The following is a 22,788-nucleotide window of genomic DNA, read 5'->3' as shown; positions in this document are numbered from 1 at the left end:
TAAGTATTAACCTTCTCCGAGTGTGCACTACACGTCACACTCGGGGGCTTAGTTGCGATCCAGAATCGCCTAAGTATTAACCTTCTCCGAGTGTGCACTACAGACACACTCGGGGGCTTAGCCGCGGTCCAGAATCGCCTACGTATTAACCTTCTCCGAGTGTGCACTACACGTCACACTCGGGGGCTTAGCTGCGATCCAGAATCGCCTAAGTATTAACCTTCTCCGAGTGTGCACTACACGTCACACTCGGGGGCTTAGCTGCGGTCCAGAATCGCCTACGTATTAACCTTCTCCGAGTGTGCACTACACGTCACACTCGGGGGCTTAGCTGCGATCCAGCATCGCCTAAGTATTAACCTTCTCCGAGTGTACTCTTGACATCACACTCTGAAACTTAGGGAATTCCACGGACCCTCAATGAGGCTCATGCAGATGTCAAAACAACTGACATGTTCCGAATGTTTGCCTTTGGCTTCACCAAGAAACGCCAAACAAAAATTCGAGTCAACATTGCAACAGAAGAGGAAAAGAATCAATTCAAAGTTCAACCAAAGATAGTGGCTCGGTGTGGATCAAGCTTACTGTAATGCCCCAAGTGTAGGACTTTCCCTTTTTGTAACCTTCCATGTGGGACCACCTTGACTTTGTCATGAGAGTTTCTATGCATGTATGAATTCATGTGCCACTTTCTATTTTGCATTTGCATGCATGCATCCATGCCATATCATTCCTTGCCATACCTTATGATTGCATGTCATGATCATGTTGGCATATGTACTTACTAGGAGTTAGTATTGTGGTGTTATGATTGCATGTGATCTTGCTAGGGTTATGTTGTGGTATTGCACTATCTTGTGTGATGTATGTGATGTTGGTGTGTGATGGGTAGGAGTGAGTGCTAAGTATGTTCAAAGCTCTTTGCTATTTTAAATCCTTTTCCCTCCTATTATCTCATGTCAAAATTCCTTCTTCCCAAAAGTTATTCTAAAATGTCTGGTGGTTAGAGTAAATTGTGGTTATGAGGAGGTGTAATTTTGCTGATTTGTTCTTTGATTTTAAAGGTGCAAATAAACCCAAAACAGTAAATTAATTACTGTTTTGCATTTATTTCAAATGGCTCCAAATATTGCTTTCCTATTTTATTCTAATGGGCCATAATTCCTTATGACCAGGAGGTATTTCCTTTTGATTTTTATCCCAGTAGTTTATCTTGTGTATTATTTTTCCTCCCTGTGTGTTTTAATCTAAATAGAAAACCCCCCAGCGTTTTCTTCTCTCCCCTGGCGCAGCATGGGCTTCCTCCCGTTGCTGGCCCAGTAGCTCTCCCTCCCGACGCTAGGAGCCCACGCCAGCAGCCCCCTCCTTCGTGACGCCGTCTCTCCCCCCGCGCATTTTCCTTTCCGTCAGAACGAGAGAGAGAGAGGGGAGTTGACGCCGTGAGCAGCAACGTCGAGGTCCCCCTTTTAAGTGCGTTGGCGTCCGTGCCCTCTCCCCCTCATCTAGGGTTCCTCCTCCCCTCCCATCTCGCGCCGCCACCATCTCGTTCCCCATCTCTCTTCCACTCTTCTCTGTCAGGTAAGGCAGTGGTAGGAGTAGCAGAAGACAGTAGGCCATCGCCGGCGACCGTCGCGCCCCGCCTCCGTTCGCCGTCGTCGCCATGTCCGGGCGCTCGGGATGGATCCCTGCGACCCATTCCCGGCGCTAGAAGCCCCGGAGAACGGCCACACCGACGACCCCGAGCCCGTCAAGGACGTGCCCGCGGTGTCTTCTTCCTCCCCTTCGGTTCAGCAGTGCAGAACTTCTTCGTCGACGGCCTTCTTCCCCTCCGGCGCTCCTCCTTCCCGATCGGCGCCCCCTCTTCTTCCCTAGGTGAGGACGTCACCCCCCCTTCTTCTTCCTTCCTGGTTCGCCTAGATCCGAGATGGGGTCTTTGAGATCCTCTGTGTGCTGTTCGTTAGAGCCAGTATGTTGTGTGCGTGCCTCTCCTCGGTTAGGGTGGTGTAGAGGGGTAGCTGTAGCAGGGGAGCACTTCCCCTCGGTTCGCAGCGTCGTGAGCAAGAGATCGTCGTTGGTAGCGCAGCGCAGCAACAGCAACGCCGGCAAGAGTAGCCCGTTAGGTTCTCTGTCGCCGGGCTTCTGACCGTCAGGAACCAAGGCAGCAGTTGTAGCGGGTGTTTCTTTTTTTGTTCAGAGCACTGGTAGGCTCGTAGCAGTAGGGGTGGATCTCCCCCCCTCGTACCAGCAGCGACGCGGACGGGGTGCTTCCCCGTCGATGTTGGGGTGAGAAGACGGGTCTGTGTATGTGCCTGTTGTGTCTCTATTGAGTAAGGTAGATCAGAGGGCAGATCCATTCGAGAGTATCCCTTCTTTTCTTTTCTCGCGCGTACCTGTTCAGACATTGATCCGTAGTGCAGTGGTAGCGAGTGTTTGCGCCTGATGAGAGGTTCTGGGTTCGATCCCCGCTCGGCCTCTTTTAGTTTTTGCTAATTCTGTGCATAGTGACCAGTGAAGCAGTTCACACTGTTTCCTTCCTCTATCCTGTCGACTAGATGTCAGTGGTGTAGTGGTGTGTTGCTGTTGCTAGAACCAGAGGTTCTGGGTTCGATTCCCAGGAGCCTCTGTTTCTCTTTTGCTGTCTTTTTATTTTTGTGTCTATTTAATTTCTGTTTTCCTAACTCTTATACAAAGTGGCTTGTTATTGCTGTTAATTCTGCTGGTTAACTATCTCTTAGGATTAGTGGTGTTTAATTTCTGTTTCTGATAGTATAGTTAGGTTAGATTTAATTGTGTGTGGTTTTGCACACTAGTGTTTGTTAGATGATGCTAACCTTGTGATGCCTATGATGATTGCATCTTGTGGTGTGAAGTTACACTTGGTAGGAGATTGTGCATGTTAATGTGGTTTCTTGTGAGTGTTGTTCTTAAGGTGTGAAAGTAGCACTAGATAATCATGTATAGCCCCATCTTTTGAGCCTTAGAGTGGGCCAAGTTGATCTTGTCGTTTTAATTGCTTGCATAGATTTAGTGGGGTGTGGATGCCTCCCCCTCACAACATGTACTTGATGTGATGTGATGCACTAGGTGGCTATCTATGATAGCATGTGAAGGTGGAGCTTACTAGTTAAGCTAGGGTAGATTGTTGTGGGGGTTGCACTTTGAGGATGACATGATACCTAGGGTGATCCTAGTAATGCATGTGATAGTGTGTACCATCACATGCCCATATGTGGGGGTGTGCATACTCTCTTGTTAGCATAGAGTTATATTGTGTTGTGCTTGATGCTGGTGCTAGTGAAGTATTGTGTGTGTTGGTGTTGTTGATGTGCATGACACAAACATGGGGTTCAAACCCCCATGTCACTTTGTCATTGTGCACATGAAACTCACCCTATGTATTGTCATCTTAGAAGTAAATCTTATGGAGTTGCATTTACAGTTTTGTTGGAAGTTTGGTCCTTGATTCCATGATATATATGGAGCCCAAGGGCATGGATTGTTGTGTGTTAATAGTAGGGGTTTGTGCTCAACACCATAGTGGTGTCAACTACCTCTTGGTGACATGTGTGTGCAAACTATGCCTCGACAAAGTGGGCATGTGGCTGGAAAATTCCAGATTTTTGAACTCTGAAAATTTCACTAAGTCTGGGATGCTGGAAACATTTTCTTCACCTGTAGATGAGGATGTGCTGGTCATTCTGTTGAGAACTGGCATTGGTTCAGTGCTAGTATTTTTAACCTGGTATGTTTTTGAAGCCTCCTGTCAATTTTCAAGTCATTTGGAGTCCAGTAGCTTGTATTTTGATTGCTGTCAAAAAGCTTCAGAACAGAAACAGAAACTCAGGTGCAGGAATTTTCTCCAAGTCCCTGAGATCTGATGGTTTTGGGAAAGTTTGTGGCCTTGTATCTTCTAGAGTTTAATTCCTTTTGCTGTGATTCTTGCTGGGGCTTGTAGTGTTCTTGGTTGGCAACAGCCACATATATTATTTGTCATGTTTGAAGACCTGTAGCTATGTTGCATGTTGCTCCCAAACAGCTAAGATGCAGAATCAGGCAGATTATGTAGTTTAGCCATTTTGTTCAAAGTTTATGCTTAATTGATGTTGTGGTGTTCTACCATGTTCCATTTCATTCATGTTGGGTTGTTACATGTCTTGGCTACCTGGGAATACCAGATTTGTGCCAATTGTGTGTGTGGTGTTGAATCTTTCACGTAGAGCTTCATATCTTGTTTCGTTGATTCCCGTTGATCCGTAGCTCCGTTTGCAATGTTCTTTATATGGTTTTGCACCGTTTTTACGAGCTGCATCTGTTCATGTCATTCTCATGCATGTAACAATACCTTAGTGCCCAGTTCTGTCCAGAAACTTGTTGTAGTTTCTTTTGCTTGTGCTAGTGATAGAAATAGTGGTGCATGCTCAACTTCCATCTCCTGCATCATGTGATTGTTGCATCTGTGGTGCTGCTGTTGATTGGCTGTTATTCTTATGTTGGGTAGCACCGGGAGCGGAGAACGAATACGTGGAGTCAGGAGAGTACGTGCAGGACGATCCAGAACCATTCCAAGCTGAGGATATCACAGGCAAGATGATATGACCTTGATTCCATCTCTAGACTTGTTATGTTAGTTTCGATTCCATGTCATATTGCTCACTGCCTACCACTGAAATTATATTACCTCTTCACATGCCATGAGCCTTAACATCGAACTCTTTCCTAGCAAACTTGTATGGCTAGGTAGGCTTGCTCAGCTACTAATGTTTAGCATTGTTAGTTGCAGGTGTTAAAACTCATGTGATGACATGAGCGTGATATCATCATATTAAACTCTGTTATTTAATTAATGTATCTTTGGTTATTGACGGGAGGCCTAGCCTTTTGTCGGGTGTCTTGTTCCGTTATTGCCGCCTTAGTTACCGGTTACCGGTGTTTGATTCCATAATGATCGCTCCTAACACGTTCGGGGTTGTTATGGGGACCCCCTTGATAAATCGCGTAGTGTTAAGGCTTGTCCGGCAGGACCCAACTTTGGTACTATTTGCTAATCACCTAATAATAAACTGCATAGGGAATAGCTACCCCGAGGAATTTAATCAACAACCCGGGCCAGTGCTCCTCATGAGTGTTGGTCCAAATTAGAGCACTGTGCGGGGCCAACTCAAGGCAACTTGAGAGATTTCTATCAGGACACTGTACGCGTCGCTCATCCGTCGTGTCCTGAGACTGAGATACGCGGCTCTTATCAGGGTCGTCGACACGCCGGGAGGTCCTGCTAGCCTTGTCTTACCTTAGCGGTATATCTTCCGTATAGGAATCCTAGTGAAGCTTTGGTTTTCCCCAGAGTTGAGGTTTTCCTCTAAGGAATCCAACGAGATCACGAGATTCATGATAGAGGATGCCTTTGCGGCCTGTGTTCGTTTGTGATGGACTAGTTGGAGCATCCCTGCAGGGTTCAATCTTTCAGAAAGCCGTGCCCGCGGTTATGTGGCAACTTGGAATATTTTGTTAACATCCGGTATTAGAGAACTTAAACATAAACTAATAAAAAAATGCCAACTGTGTGCGTAACCGTGACTGTCCTTTCGAAGATCTCTCTTCGATCGTGAACACGGTGGGGTTATGAATGCCGTAGGTAGGTGTTCATGATCACTTTCTGATCAAGTATTCCCGATCGTTAGCATAGACCACTTTCACTTCCCCTTTGCGTAAGTTAGCTACTTATTCTATCATAGGATGCAGCAGCCTGAAACACTTCATCCCTTCCTTACCCAAATAACGTGACTAGATTTGGCACCAAGGTCCTAGATTGCTGAGTCCCCGTGGCTCACGGATTCCTCCCAAACTCCCAGCAGGTACAGGTACCCCGGAGACAGATGATCCCGACGGCACCCAGCTGGCGTGGCAGTACGACGAGGAGACAGTTCGCCTTTACGTGAACTATCCAGAGGACTGAGCCGTGGTCGTGATCGTGGGCCTGCAGCGGGTAGCATAGCATTTCCTTGTTTTGTAGTCCGTACCGGAACTACCTTGTTTGTATCTGCGTTGTACTCTGTATTATTAATAAGAAGACAGTTGAATCCCAGATTTGTTGGGTAACGTCGCAAGGGAAACAAAAAATTTCCTACGCGCACGAAGACCTATCATGGTGATGTCCATCTACGAGAGGGGATGAGTGATCTACGTACCCTTGTAGATCGTACAGCAGAAGCGTTAGAGAACGCGGTTGATGTAGTGGAACGTCCTCACATCCCTCGATCCGCCCCGCGAACAATCCCGCGATCAGTCCCACGATCTAGTACCGAACGGACGGCACCTCCGCGTTCAGCACACGTACAGCTCGACGATGATCTCGGCCTTCTTGATCCAGCAAGAGAGACGGAGAGGTAGAAGAGTTCTCCGGCAGCGTGACGGCGCTCCGGAGGTTGGTGATGATCTTGTCTCAGCAGGGCTCCGCCCGAGCTCCGCAGAAACGCGATCTAGAGGAAAAACTATGGAGGTATGTGGTCGGGCAGCTGTGAGAAAGTCATCTCAAATCAGCCCTAATTGCTCCATATATATAGGAGGAGGGAGGGGAGCCTTGCCTTGGGGTCCAAGGGACCCTCAAGGGGTCGGCCGAGCCAAGGGGGGGAGGAGTCCCCCCCCCCCAAACCGAGTTGGACTTGGTTTGGTGGGAGGAGTCCCCCTCCCTTCCCACTTCCTCCCTCTTTTTTTTCTTTTCCTTTGATTTCTTATTCTTGGCGCATAGGCCCCCTTGGGGCTGTCCCACCAGCCCACTAAGGGCTGGTGTGTCTCCCCAAAGCCTATGGGCTTCCCCGGGGTGGGTTGCCGCCCCCCCCCCCCCCCCCGGTGAACTCCCCGAACCCATTCGTCATTCCCGGTACATTCCCGGTAACTCCGAAAACCTTCCGGTAATCAAATGAGGTCATCCTATATATCAATCTTCGTTTCTGGACCATTCCGGAAACCCTCGTGACGTCCGTGATCTCATCCGGGACTCCGAACAACATTCGGTAACCAACCATATAACTCAAATACGCATAAAACAACGTCGAACCTTAAGTGTGCAGACCCTGCGGGTTCGAGAACTATGTAGACATGACCCGAGAGACTCCTCGGTCAATATCCAATAGCGGGACCTGGATGCCCATATTGGATCCTACATATTCCACGAAGATCTTATCGTTTGAACCTCAGTGTCAAGGATTCGTATAATCCCGTATGTCATTCCCTTTGTCCTTCGGTATGTTACTTGCCCGAGATTCGATCGTCAGTATCCGCATACCTATTTCAATCTCGTTTACCGGCAAGTCTCTTTACTCATTCCGTAATACAAGATCCCGCAACTTACACTAAGTTACATTGCTTGCAAGGCTTGTGTGTGATGTTGTATTACCGAGTGGGCCCCGAGATACCTCTCCGTCATACGGAGTGACAAATCCCAGTCTTGATCCATACTAACTCAACTAACACCTTCGGAGATACCTGTAGAGCATCTTTATAGTCACCCAGTTACGTTGCGACGTTTGATACACACAAAGCATTCCTCCGGTGTCAGTGAGTTATATGATCTCATGGTCATAGGAATAAATACTTGACACGCAGAAAACAGTAGCAACAAAATGACACGATCAACATGCTACGTCTATTAGTTTGGGTCTAGTCCATCACGTGATTCTCCCAATGACGTGATCCAGTTATCAAGCAACAACACCTTGTTCATAATCAGAAGACACTGACTATCATCGATCAATTGGCTAGCCAACTAGAGGCATGCTAGGGACGGTGTTTTGTCTATGTATCCACACATGTAAATGAGTCTTCATTCAATACAATTATAGCATGGATAATAAACTATTATCTTGATACAGGAATTATAATAATAACTATACATTTATTATTGCCTCTAGGGCATAATTCCAACAAGATTGTCTACTGTAATTATTATTATGTGCTATTTTTACTTGCTTGCGACCCCCAGATCGGAAAGGACTGCATCTTGGTCGTTACAAGTTGGAAATGAGAGCCTTACGACCATAGGAGCCTTAGTTTGATCGTATTTGGCCGAGTCGAGTCTAGTTAATGTTTTGAGTCTTAGTTATATCGGAGAGTAGGTTTCTTTTTTTCTCCTCTTCTTTGCTCTGGTGAGGCTTCCGTCTTAGGAAATCTTTAACTCTACTCCTTTTCTCGCTCAATTTTTTTTTAGGATCACGCGGGTATTTGCGAAATCTATATGATTTCGATGTGACGGAATCATGTCCTGGTGCCTCCTATCTGCTCTAAGTATCAGGGGAGTTGAGCTCCAGGGATTATCGCGCACATCGCCATCATTCAGATTTCTGAGTATCTAAGAATGGAGGGTGTTCGTTATTGCTTCAATACGGGTAGTGGTGAGATAACCCCGACGTCCCCAGTACTGGTGTAGATTGTTCGGGGGTACTACCACACTTTGTATCGTTGTGATCACGAGGATCTGTTGTAGATGAAGGTCCGAGATGTTGGTCGTGTGTTGAAGGATGTGATACAGGTGACGGGTTAGTGTAGGAGTTGTGTGAAATACTCCTTGTATCCGTGTCCTTGATTGCATGACCAGTTATTTCGGGAATTCATAGGTGGGATATCTAGTAGTATCTTATAGGACTATCTTCCTACAGACGCTTGATTGAGGTTTGGGAAATCTCGGCCATATGTTTGTTCCGAGCAGTTCTAGCTCAGACTTGTTTGCAGTGGCCCTTATCGGAATTTTGTCGTCTGTTACTTTGAGGATGCACTCTTGCTATGTTGTTCGAGTGCAATGCTAAATTCTATTTAGATATTCTGTCTTTTGATTCAGCATATCTTCAATTATTCTGTGGACTAAATTCTATTCAGATCCCGATTGGCGTCCTCGCCGAGTGGAACGTTCTCAAGAATCGACCGCTCCACGTCAGCTGCTTCAACTTCGGCGTCAAAGCAAAAATCTGCGACAATAGGACAAACAGACAATAAGTGCCGAGTGTGACGCGCATAACACAACCACTCGGAAAAAGCAGGACTTACCAGCCAGACGCGTGATCATCTGCCGAGCCCAGTCAATGACATATTTCTCTTGTGCCCTGCATCGTTTGTTCAGCACGTCCATCTAACCCATCAGAGCAGTCCTCTGTTTCCCCATCTTTTCCACTTCCTCAGTCAACACCTTGTTCGCTTCCCGAGCCTGCTCCAATGACTTCTCTCGTCCCTCCAGAGCATCCTTCATGCCAGCCATTGCAAGCACGGCCGCATCAAGCTCACCAGCGAGCTGATTCCTCTCCGCCTTGAGAGTCTCATAGGTTGATCCCATTTCACAGGTTTTCTGCCACCAAACACCAAGGGACAATCAGCAAATTCAACAATAAAAGTCTAAGTTCTTCAGACCCCTGCCGACGCAAGTAGTCAACAGCGGTCTCGGGGACTACACCCAGTGGGTTCACTAAGAGTGACCCCACTGGCATGCAACCCAAGCAGGCCCGCCCTATTGAGCTGCATGTTACCACCTACGCCTACGAGGCCAATACTACCCGACCTGAGTACAACTTACTCTCGGAGACTCTTACAGAAAGTGCACTCCGAGTGCCACAACAACTAGCAGTCGGTCATGTTATTTACAGACCTCACCAAAGCAAAGACAATATGTATAAAGACAATGCCGGTGCAAGCACTCGACAGAAGTCTCAGGGACTACACCCACTGGGTTCACTCAGAGTGAACCCATTGCAAACAACAGCTGCTATCCAAAAACACCCAATGGGTTACAAGAGAAAAATAAATACTTACTAGCCCACTTACTCGGATATCATCCCGCAGCTCCAAGCTCCGCTGGTACAAGGACGCGACGGAGTCGTAGGCCCTCTTGGCTTCCCCAGCCATCAGCTCCGCCTGCACCATGGCTCCCTTGGCCGCTCCCACCTGCTCCTCCGGGAGACGCTGGATGTTGAACTCGACATTCGACGAGCCTGGCATCGTTGGAAGTTCCTGAGGCATCCCGAGGTCCGTTCCAGTCGGCACCTCAACCACCAGCGCCGGTTCAGTCGGCGGCGGCGCCTCAGTCGGCGGCACGTCGGCGGTGAGAGCAGCAACAGGCGGAGCAGCCTCAAGAACGGGCTCCATAGCCTGTTCAGTTCTCCCCTGATCGCCCTCGTCCACGCAAATCGCCCCTGATAGACCGAACGACGCAAGATCTCAGAAAAAGAAAGAGGCAGAACCTATGATAGAAGAAAACACTCAAGGTCACTACAACACACCTGACTGGGACGAGACGACGTTGTCCGTGTCCATGAGGTCATCTTCTTGGCGCGCCGGAGAGGTGGCAGAAGTAGCAACTCTGTCGAGTGAAATCCATTCGACCAATGAACAAGAATTCACTCGGATATCAGAAGAAATTAGAAGATCGATACACTTACGTGGAGGTGACGGGGACAGCAACCCTCATCTGCGCCAGAGCCTTCCGAGGTTTGGACCCACTCGGTTTGGCCGCCTTGGAAGACTGACCCGCAGGTTCAGCGGCAGCATCCCTGGCCCTTTTAGTGCTCCGAGCACTCGGGACCACCGGGGCAGTGGGCGGAGCACTCGAAGATGCTGGAGGGGCCGAGGGAACGGCAGGCTCGTGTCGGCGCTTGGTCCGATGCTCTGTTTGCGGAGGCGGAGAGTCCCGCTCTTCGTCTTCCTCCTCTTCCTCGCTGGTCTCTTCCTCCGACTCCCCGCTGTCGGAGACATATTCAGCGCTCTCCACGTTGCCCTCCTGGCTGCCTTCCTCCTCCTCGGCCGAGTTCCCGTTCGAGACGAGAGAAAACCAGTTGGTCCACTCCTGCATAAAATTCAGTCGGCGACATCAGACGTCGCATAGAGATTCAAGCAAACGACAAGATTAAGACAGTTAGGAGCACTCGACAAGTGCCACTCACCTGATTCAGAGGAGGATTATCCGCGCAGAAGGGCTTCACTCGCCGAGATCCTTTGGGATTCTCGCAGGGGCCTGTGATCTGGAGCACCCACGAGGTCACCCTCTCCTCTGTCATGCCCACAACGTTGGTCCGAGTGGAATCCTCGGGCCCCGTATAATGCCACATGGCGTGGTCGCGAGCCTGCACGGGCTGGATACGCCAACCAAGGAAGACCTCGAGCAAGTCTATGCCAGTGACCCCCCTCCTGACGACATCCACGAGCGCCCCGACCAGAGGCTGGATGTCGTTCTTCTCTGCCCTCGTGAGCGCGAGTTGCTTAGGTGGGGCGGGCCGATCTAAGCTAAAGGGAGGCAGCCCTGTCGAAGCATTCGGGCAGGCGATATCCTGGCAGTAGAACCACGTCGACAGCCAGTTCCTGACCGACTCACTTAGCTGGAGGGCAGGATAACTGCTCCGACTCTTTTTCTGGAAACCTAGACCCCCACAGAGCTGGAGAAGATGTGTTTTATCATCCGACTGGCTAAGTCGTTTGATGGTCTGGGATCTAGCAGAAAATATGTGCTTGAACAGCCCCCAATGGGGAGGACAGCCAATGAAACACTCGCACAAAACTATAAAGGCAGAAAGATGGGCGATGGCATTCGGAGGAAAATGGTGAAGTTGGGCCCCGAAGTGATTCATGATGCCCTTGAAGAAAGGATGTGGGGGCAAAGAAAAACCTCGGTGGACGTGGCTGAGCAGCAGGACGCGCTCCCCCTCCCGAGGCGCTGGCTCGACCTCGTTCTCCGCCGGCAGCCTCCATGACTTGTGCACGATCATCCCGTGCTCCACCAGCTACAGCAAATCCCCCTCCGTCACCGTGGAAGGGAGGAAGTCGCCCTGGATCCATCCCGCGGCAGCGGCCGCTGCCGCCGCTGAGCAGGCGCCGCCGTCTTCCCCTTCTTCTTCCTCGCCTCCATCTTGCTGGTCTGGCCCTTGGTCATGGCGGCAGCTGCGAGCCCTCGGGAGGAAGGAGAAGGGAGGAGAATAGGAGCGCTGGAGGTGGCGAGAAGGGCGGAGCACGCGAGAGCAAGGGATTCGGCGAGCGTAACGGAGAAGCCTCGCCACCGAGATTTAAATAGGGTTCCGACTGGGTCGCTGGCAGGTGGCCCCGAAACCTTATCCCCCTGACCCACCGCGGAGATATTAGTGGAGAGGTTGAAGGCGCGAGAATCGAGGCGTCAGGCGCTACTCGAGCGCGCTGGCGTCATCCCCGTTGAGCGCGCGGAAACCGAAATTTGAGAATCCCGGAAAATCCGCCGCTGTCAGTTGATCGGTCGCGTCAGAAGATGCCGCCGAAGCACTCGGCTCCCGACAGTCTGTTTCGCGAGTACTTACACTCGGATCGTCGATCAGAAAAGTCGAAATGGACTAAGGCAAGCAACGCCCAAGCCGAGTCTGTTCCAGTCGGATCCAACTTCAAACATCGTTTCGTCGTTCCAACCCCAATCCATTCGGGGACTAATGATGGGGTTATAGTCCTAGGGTAGGGTCATAGGCCTGCCCTGTAGGTCCTACCCAGGGACTACCCCTCGCAGAGGACAAGACCCTTAGTCAACTCCGACTGAATTAAGGAATCCCTGTCGTCCAGTCGGTAACATACCGTCGGTCCTCCAGTCGGCGACTAGCATTCGGAGCATACCGAGTCAACCGACTGTATACCACTCGGTACATCGTAACCCCCCTGGAGGGAAACGGTCGTACGTTTCCGGGTGCATTTATTAGCATTAAGGGCGTACGTTACCTGTAACGTACACATTCAATCGCCACTACTCCACCCCTGTACCGGAACCGTTGTGGAGGGCAGCGCACTCTATATAAGCCACCCTCCCCCACTGATAGAGGGGTTAGCAACTCATTGTATTCCCTATTCCACTCGACAACAAAGCTCCCTGAGCACTGAGACGTAGGGTTATTACCTCCACTGCAGAGGGGCCCGAACTCATACATCCTCGCCATAGCTGGGACTCTGCCCATCCTTTTCGTACCCTACACATCTACTGTCAGGCTTATACCCATGCAAGACCCAAACTAATAGACGTAGCATGTTGATCGTGTCATTTTGTTGCTACTATTTTCTGCATGTCAAGTATTTGTTCCTATGACCATGAGATCATATAACTCACTTACACCGGAGGAATGCTTTGTGTGTATCAAACGTCGCAACATAACTGGGTGACTATAAAGATGCTCTACATGTATCTCCGAAGGTGTTCGTTGCGTTAGTATGGATCAATACTAGGATTTGTCACTCCGTATGACGGAGAGGTATCTTGGGCCCACTCGGTAATACAACATCACACACAAGCCTTGCAAGCAATGTCACTTAGTGTAAGTTGCGGGATCTTGTATTACGGAACGAGTAAAGAGACTTGCCGGTAAACGAGATTGAAATAGGTATGCGGATACTGACGATCGAATCTCAGGCAAGTAACATACCGAAGGACAAAGGGAATGACATACGGGATTATATGAATCCTTGGCACTGAGGTTCAAACGATAAGATCTTCGTAGAATATGTAGGATCCAATATGGGCATCCAGGTCCCGCTATTGGATATTGACCGAGGAGTCTCTCGGGTCATGTCTACATAGTTCTCGAACCCGCACGGTCTGCACACTTAAGGTTCGACGTTGTTTTATGCGTATTTGAGTTATATGGTTGGTTACCGAATGTTGTTCGGAGTCCCGGATGAGATCACGGACGTTACAAGGGCTTCCGGAATGGTCCGAAAACGAAGATTTATATATAGGATGACCTCATTTGGTTACCGGAAGGTTTTCGTGCATTACCGGAAAAGTTTCGGGCTCATCGGTAGTGTACTGGGAGTGCCGGGAGGGGTGCCGAGGACCATCAGGAGGGGTGTCACGCCCCAAGGGGTCTCATGGGCTATGGGAAGAGATAAACCAGCCCCTAGTGGGCTGGAATAAGTTCCCACTAAGGCCCATACGGTTTGAGAAGGAAAAAACACAAGGTGGAAAGAGTTTCCAAGTGGGAAGGTGGAATCCTACTCCAAGTAGGATTGGAATAGGACTCCTCCACCTCCAATTTCGGCCAAACCTTTAGGTTTTGAGGCTGCCTCCTCCCCTCCCTCCCTCCTATATATATATGGAGCTATTAGGGCTGATTTGAGACAACTTTTGCCACGGCAGCCTGACCACATACCTCCACGGCTCTTCCTCTAGATCGCGTTTCTGCGGAGCTCGGGCGGAGCCCTGCTGAGATTAGATCACCACCAACCTCCGGAGCGCCGTCACGCTGCCGGAGAACTCATATACCTCTCCGACTCTCTTGTTGGATCAAGAAGGCCGAGATCATCGTCGAGCTGTACGTGTGCTGAACGCGGAGGTGCCGTCCGTTCGGCACTAGATCGAAGCGGATCGTGGGACGGATCGCGGGACGGTTCGCGGGGCGGATCGAGGGACGTGAGGACGTTCCACTACATCAACCGCGTTTCTTAACGCTTCTGCTGTGCGATCTACAAGGGTACATAGATCGGAAATCCCCTCTCGTAGATGGACATCACCATGATAGGTCTTCGTGCGCGTAGGAATTTTTTTGTTTCCCATGCGACGTTCCCCAACAGTGGCATCATGAGCTAGGTTCATGCATAGATGTCTTCTCGAGTAGAACACAAAAGTTTTTGTGGGCGGTGATGTGCGTTTTGCTGCCCTCCTTAGTCTTTTCTTGATTTCGCGGTATTGTTGGATCGAAGCGGCTCGGACCGACATTACTCGTACGCTTACAAGAGACTGGTTTCATCGCTACGAGTAACTCTGTTGCTCAAAGATGACCGGCGAGTGTCAGTTTCTCCAACTTTAGTTGAATCGGATTTGACCGAGGAGGTCCTTGGATGAGGTTAAATAGCAATTCATATATCTCCGTTGTGGTATTTGCGTAAGTAAGATGCGATCCTACTAGATACCCATGGTCACCACGTAAAACATGCAACAACAACTAGAGGACGTCTAACTTGTTTTTGCAGGGTATGCTTGTGATGTGATATGGCCAACGATGTAATGTGATATATTGGATGTATGAGATGATCATGTTGTAATAGTTAATATCGACTTGCACGTCGATGGTACGGCAACCGGCAGGAGCCATAGGGTCGTCTTTAAACTAATGTTTGTGCTTGCAGATGTGTTTACTATATTGCTAGGACGTAGCTTTAGTAGTAGTAGCATGAGTAGCACGACAACCCCCGATGGCGACACGTTGATGGAGATCATGATATTGGAGATCATGGTGTGACGCCGGTGACAAGAAGATCGTGCCGGTGCTTTGGTGATGGAGATCAAGAAGCACATGATGATGGCCATATCATGTCACTTATGAATTGCATGTGATGTTAATCCTTTATGCACCTTATCTTGCATAGAACGACGGTAGCATTATGAGGTGATCTCCCACTAAAATTTCAAGACGAAATTGTGTTCTCCGCGACTGTGCACCGTTGCGACAGTTCTTCGTTTCGAGACACCACGTGATGATCGGGTGTGATAGACTCAACGTTCACATACAACGGGTGCAAAACAGTTGCACACGCGGAACACTCGGGTTAAGCTTGACGAGCCTAGCATGTGCAGACATGGCCTCGGAACACATGAGACCGAAAGGTCGAGCATGAATCGTATAGTGTTGGGGAACGTCGCATGGGAAACAAAAATTTTCCTACGCGCACGAAGACCTATCATGGTGATGTTCATCTACGAGAGGGGATGAGTGATCTACGTACCCTTGTAGATCGTACAGCAGAAGCGTTAGAGAACGCGGTTGATGTAGTGGAACGTCCTCACGTCCCTCGATCCGCCCCGCGAACAATCCCGCGATCAGTCCCACGATCTAGTACCGAACGGACGGCACCTCCGCGTTCAGCACACGTACAGCTCGACGATGATCTCGGCCTTCTTGATCCAGCAAGAGAGACGGAGAGGTAGAAGAGTTCTCCGGCAGCGTGACGGCGCTCCGGAGGTTGGTGATGATCTTGTCTCAGCAGGGCTCCGCCCGAGCTCCGCAGAAACACGATCTAGAGGAAAAACTATGGAGGTATGTGGTCGGGCAGCCGTGAGAAAGTCGTCTCAAATCTGCCCTAAAAGCCCCATATATATAGGAGGAGGGAGGGGGACCTTGCCTTGGGGTCCAAGGGATCCCCAAGGGGTCGGCCGAGCCAGGGGGGAGGACTCTCCCCCCCCCCCCAAACCGAGTCCTACTTGGTTTGGTGGGAGGGAGTCCTTCCCCCTTCCCACTTCTTCCTTTTTTTTTTTTCTTCCTTTGATTTTTCTTCCTTGGCGCATAGGATTTGGTGGGCTGTCCCACCAGCCCACTAAGGGCTGGTGTGACCCCCCCCAAATACCTATGGGCTTCCCCGGAGTGGGTTGCCCCCATCCGGTGAACTCCCGGAACCCATTCGTCATTCCCGATACATTCCCGGTAACTCCGAAAACCTTCCGGTAATCAAATGAGGTCATCCTATATATCAATCTTCGTCTCCGGACTATTCCGGAAACCCTCGTGACGTCCGTGATCTCATACGGGACTCCGAACAACATTCGGTAACCAACCATATAACTCAAATACGCATAAAACAACGTCGAACCTTAAGTGTGCAGACCCTGCGGGTTCGAGAACTATGTAGACATGACCCGAGAGACTCCTCGGTCAATAACCAATAGCGGGACCTGGATGCCCATATTGGATCCTACATATTCTACGAAGATCTTATCGTTTGAACCTCAGTGCCAAGGATTCGTATAATCCCGTATGTCATTCCCTTTGTCCTTCGGTATGTTACTTGCCCGAGATTCGATCGTCAGTATCCGCATACCTATTTCAATCTCGTTTACCAGCAAGTCTCTTTACTCGTTCCGTAATACAAGATCCCGCAACTTACACTAAGTTACATTGCTTGCAAGGCTTGTGTGTGATGTTGTATTACCGAGTGGGCCCCGAGATACCTCTCCGTCACACGGAGTGACAAATCCCAGTCTTGATCCATACTAACTCAACTAACACCTTCGGAGATACCTGTAGAGCATCTTTATAGTCACCCAGTTACGTTGCGACGTTTGATACACGCAAAGCATTCCTCCGGTGTCAGTGAGTTATATGATCTCATGGTCATAGGAATAAATACTTGACACGCAGAAAACAGTAGCAACAAAATGACACGATCAACATGCTACGTCTATTAGTTTGGGTCTAGTCCATCACGTGATTCTCCCAATGACGTGATCCAGTTATCAAGCAACAACACCTTGTTCATAATCAGAAGACACTGACTATCATCGATCAATTGGCTAGCCAACTAGAGGCATGCTAGGGACGGTGTTTTGTCTATGTATCCACACATGTAAATGACTCTTCATTCAATACAATTATAGCATGGATAATAAACTATTATCTTGATACAGGAATTATAATAATAACTATACATTTATTATTGCCTCTAGGGCATAATTCCAACAGTCTCCCACTTGCACTAGAGTCAATAATCTAGCCCTCACATCACCATGTGAATTACATTGTAATAAATCTAACACCCATACAGTTCTGGTGTCGATCATGTTTTGGTCGTGGAAGAGGTTTAGTCAGCGGGTCTGCAACATTCAGATCTGTGTGCACTTTGCATATATTTACGTCCTCCTCCTCGACGTAGTCGCGGATGAGGTTGAAGCGTCGTTTGATGTGTCTGGTCTTCTTGTGAAACCTTGGTTCCTTTGCTAAGGCAATGGCACCAGTGTTGTCACAGAACAAGGTTATTGGATCCAGTGCACTTGGCACCACTCCAAGATCCGTCATGAACTGCTTCATCCAGACACCCTCCTTAGCCGCCTCCGAGGCAGCCATGTACTCCGCTTCACATGTAGAATCTGCTATGACGCTTTGCTTGGAACTGCACCAGCTTACTGCACCCCCATTAAGAATAAATACGTATCCGGTTTGCGACTTAGAGTCGTCCGGATCTGTGTCAAAGCTTGCATCGACGTAACCTTTTACGGCGAGCTCTTCGTCACCTCCATACACGAGAAACATCTCCTTAGTCCTTTTCAGGTACTTCAGGATATTCTTGACCGCCGTCCAGTGATCCACTCCTGGATTACTCTGGAACCTGCCTGCCATACTTATGGCCAGGCTAACATCCGGTCTAGTGCACAGCATCGCATACATGATAGAACCTATGGCTGAAGCATAGGGGACGGAGCGCATATGCTCTCTATCTTCATCAGTTGCTGGGCACTGAGTCTTACTCAATCTCGTACCTTGTAACACTGGCAAGAACCCTTTCTTGGACTGTTCCATTTTGAACCTCTTCAAAACTTTATCAACGTATGTGCTTTGTGAAAGTCCTATCAGGCGTTTTGATCTATCCCTATAGATCTTAATGCCTAGAATGTAAGCAGCTTCTCCTAGGTCCTTCATAGAGAAACTTTTATTCAAGTAACCTTTTATGCTCTCCAAAAGCTCTACATTGTTTCCAATCAGTAATATGTCATCCACATATAATATTAGAAACGCCACAGAGCTCCCACTCACTTTCTTGTAAATACAAGATTCTCCAACCACTTGTATAAACCCAAATGCTTTGATCACCTCATCAAAGCGTTTGTTCCAACTCCGAGATGCTTGCACCAGTCCATAAATGGATCGCTGGAGCTTGCACACTTTATCAGCATTTTTAGGATCGACAAAACCTTCGGGTTGCATCATATACAATTCTTCCTTAAGGAAACCGTTAAGGAACGCCGTTTTGACATCCATCTGCCAGATTTCATAGTCGAAAAATGCAGCTATTGCTAACATGATTCTGACGGATTTAAGCATCGCTACGGGAGAGAAAGTCTCATCGTAGTCAATTCCTGGAACTTGTGAAAAACCCTTTGCCACAAGTCGAGCTTTATAAACGGTCACATTACCGTCAGCGTCCGTCTTCTTCTTAAAGATCCATTTGTTCTGAATAGCCTTGCGGCCCTCAGGCAGCATCTCCAAAGTCCACACTTTGTTCTCATACATGGATCCTATCTCGGATTTCATGGCTTCTAGCCATTTGTTGGAATCTGGGCCCACCATTGCTTCTTCATAATTTGCAGGTTCATTGTTGTCTAACAACATGATTGATAAGACGGGATTACCGTACCACTCTGGAGCAGCGCGTGATCTCATCGACCTGCGTGGTTCAACAGAAACTTGAACTGGAGTTTCATGATCATCATCATTAACTTCCTCCTCAACCGGCGTTGCAATGACAGAGGTTTCCCCTTGCCCTGCGCCACCATCCAGAGGGATGAGAGGTTCGACAACCTCGTCAAGTTCTATCTTCCTCCCACTCAATTCTCTCGAGAGAAACTCCTTCTCGAGAAAAGTTCCGTTCTTAGCAACAAACACTTTGCCCTCGGATTTGAGATAGAAGGTGTACCCAACTGTCTCTTTTGGGTAACCTATGAAGACGCACCTTTCCGCTTTGGGTTCCATCTTTTCAGGCTGAAGCTTTTTGACATAAGCATCACATCCCCAAACTTTAAGAAACGACAACTTTGGCCTTTTGCCATACCACAATTCGTATGGTGTCGTCTCAACGGATTTCGATGGTGCCCTATTTAAAGTGAATGCAGCTGTTTCTAATGCATAACCCCAAAACGATAACGGCAAATCAGTAAGAGACATCATAGATCGCACCATCTCTAACAAAGTACGATTACGACGTTCGGACACACCATTACGCTGTGGTGTTCCAGGTGGTGTTAACTGTGAAACAATTCCACATTGTCTTAAGTGAGTACCAAACTCGAAACTCAGATATTCACCCCCACGATCAGACCGTAGGAACTTGATCTTCTTGTTACGATGATTTTCTACTTCACTCTGAAATTGCTTGAACTTTTCAAATGTTTCAGACTTGTGCTTCATCAAGTAGACATAACCATATCTACTTAAATCGTCAGTGAAGGTGAGAAAATAACGATATCCGCCGCGTGCCTCCACGCTCATCGGACCACACACATCGGTATGTATGATTTCCAACAAGTCACTTGCACGCTCCATTGTTCCGGAGAACGGAGTTTTAGTCATCTTGCCCATGCGGCATGGTTCGCACGTGTCAAGTGAATCGAAGTCATGTGACTCCAAAAGTCCATCAGCATGGAGTTTCTTCATGCGCTTTACACCAATATGACCTAAACGGCAGTGCCACAAAAATATGGCGCTATCATTGTTTACTCTAACTCTTTTGGTCTCAATGTTATGTATATGCGTATCGCTATCAAGATTCAATATGAACAATCCTCTCACATTCGGTGCATGACCGTAAAAGATGTTACTCATAGAAATAGAACAACCATTATTCTCAGACTTAAAAGAGTAACCGTCTCGCAATAAACAAGATCCAGATATAATGTTCATGCTCAACGCAGGCACTAAATAACAATGATTTAAGTTCATCACTAATCCCGATGGTAGCTGAAGTGACACTGTGCCGACGGCGATTGCATCAACCTTGGAACCATTTCCTACGCGCATCGTCACTTCGTCTTTCGCCAGCCTTCGCCTATTCCGCAGTTCCTGTTTCGAGTTGCAAATATGAGCAACAGAACCGGTATCAAATACCCAGGCACTACTACGAGAGCTAGTTAAGTACACATCAATAACATGTATATCAAATATACCTGATTTTTCTTTGCCCGCCTTCTTATCTGCCAGATACTTGGGGCAATTGCGCTTCCAGTGACCCATACCCTTGCAATAGAAGCACTCTGTTTCAGGCTTAGGTCCAGCCTTGGGTTTCTTCGGCGGATTGGCAACAGGCTTGCCGCTCTTCTTCGAATTACCCTTCTTGCCTTTGCCGTTTCTCTTGAAACTAGTGGTCTTGGTCACCATCAACACTTGATGTTCTTTACGGAGTTCAGACTCTGCGACTTTCAGCATCGCAAACAACTCGCCGGGAGACTTGTTCATCCCTTGCATGTTGTAGTTCAACACAAAGCCTTTATAGCTTGGCGGCAGTGATTGAAGGATTCTGTCAGTGATAGCTTCTTGCGGGAGTTCAATCCCCAGTTCAGCTAGACGGCTTGAGTACCTAGACATTTTGAGCACATGTTCACTGACAGACGAGTTTTCCTCCATCTTGCAAGCATAGAATTTATCGGAGGTCTCATACCTCTCGATCCGGGCGTTCTTCTGAAAGATGAACTTCAACTCCTGGAACATCTCAAATGCTCCATGACGCTCAAAGCGACGTTGAAGTCCCGGTTCTAATCCATACAAGACTGCACATTGAACTATTGAGTAGTCCTCCTTACGCGCTAACCAAGCGTTCTTAACATCCTGATCAGCCGTAGCGGGTGGTTCATCTCCTAGCGCAGCATTAAGGACATAATCCTTCTTTCCAGCTTGTAAGATTAGCTTGAGATTACGAGCCCAGTCTACAAAGTTGCTTCCATCATCTTTCAACTTAGCTTTCTCTAGGAACGTATTAAAATTGAGGATGACACTTGCGTGAGCCATGATCTACAACACAAATATATTCAAAGTGGACTTAGACTATGTTCAAGATAATTAGAGTTCAACTTAATCAAATTACATGCTAAACTCCCACTCAAAAAGTACATCTCTCTAGTCATTTGAGTGGTTCATGATCCACCTACACTATCCCAAGCCCGATCATCACGTGAGTCGGGAGTAGTTTCAGTGGTAAGCATCCCTATGCTAATCATATCATCTATATGATTCATGATCGACCTTTCGGTCTCATGTGTTCCGAGGCCATGTCTGCACATGCTAGGCTCGTCAAGCTTAACCCGAGTGTTCCGCGTGCGCAACTGTTTTGCACCCGTTGTATGTGAACGTTGAGTCTATCACACCCGATCATCACGTGGTGTCTCGAAACGACGAACTGTAGCAACGGTGCACAGTCGGGGAGAACACAATTTCATCTTGAAATTTTAGTGAGAGATCACCTCATAATGCTACCGTCGTTCTAAGCAAAATAAGGTGCATAAAAGGATTAACATCACATGCAATTCATAAGTGACATGATATGGCCATCATCACGTGCTTCTTGATCTCCATCACCAAAGCACCGGCACGATCTTCTTGTCACCGGCGCCACACCATGATCATCCATCAACGTGTTGCCATCGGGGTTGTCGTGCTGCTTATGCTATTACTACTAAAGCTACATCCTAGCAAAATAGTAAACGCATCTGCAAGCACATATGTTAGTATAAAGACAACCCTATGGCTCCTGCCGGTTGCCGTACCATCGACGTGCAAGTCGATATTTCTATTACAACATGATCATCTCATACATCCAATATATCACATCACATCATTGGCCATATCACATCACAATCATACCCTGCAAAAACAAGTTAGACGTCCTCTAATTTTGTTGTTGCATGTTTTACGTGGTGACCAAGGGTATCTAGTAGGATCGCATCTTACTTACGCAAACACCACAACGGAGATATATGAGTTGCTATTTAACCTCATCCAAGGACCTCCTCGGTCAAGTCCGATTCAACTAAAGTTGGAGAAACCGTCACTTGCCAGTCATCTTTGAGCAAAGGGGGTTACTCATAACGATGAAACCAGTCTCTCGTAAGCGTACGAGTAATGTCGGTCCAAGCCGCTTCAATCCAACAATACCGCGGAATCAAGAAAAGACTAAGGAGGGCAGCAAAACGCACATCACCGCCCACAAAACCTTTTGTGTTCTACTCGAGAAGACATCTACGCATGAACCTAGCTCATGATGCCACTGTTGGGGAACGTCGCATGGGAAACAAAAAATTTCCTACGCGCACGAAGACCTATCATGGTGATGTCCATCTAC

Source organism: Hordeum vulgare, chromosome 4H, assembly GCF_904849725.1.
Source record: "Hordeum vulgare subsp. vulgare chromosome 4H, MorexV3_pseudomolecules_assembly, whole genome shotgun sequence".
Taxonomy (NCBI): domain Eukaryota; kingdom Viridiplantae; phylum Streptophyta; class Magnoliopsida; order Poales; family Poaceae; genus Hordeum; species Hordeum vulgare.
The sequence above is the reverse complement of the archived record's forward strand: the minus strand, read 5'-3'. Positions refer to the sequence as shown.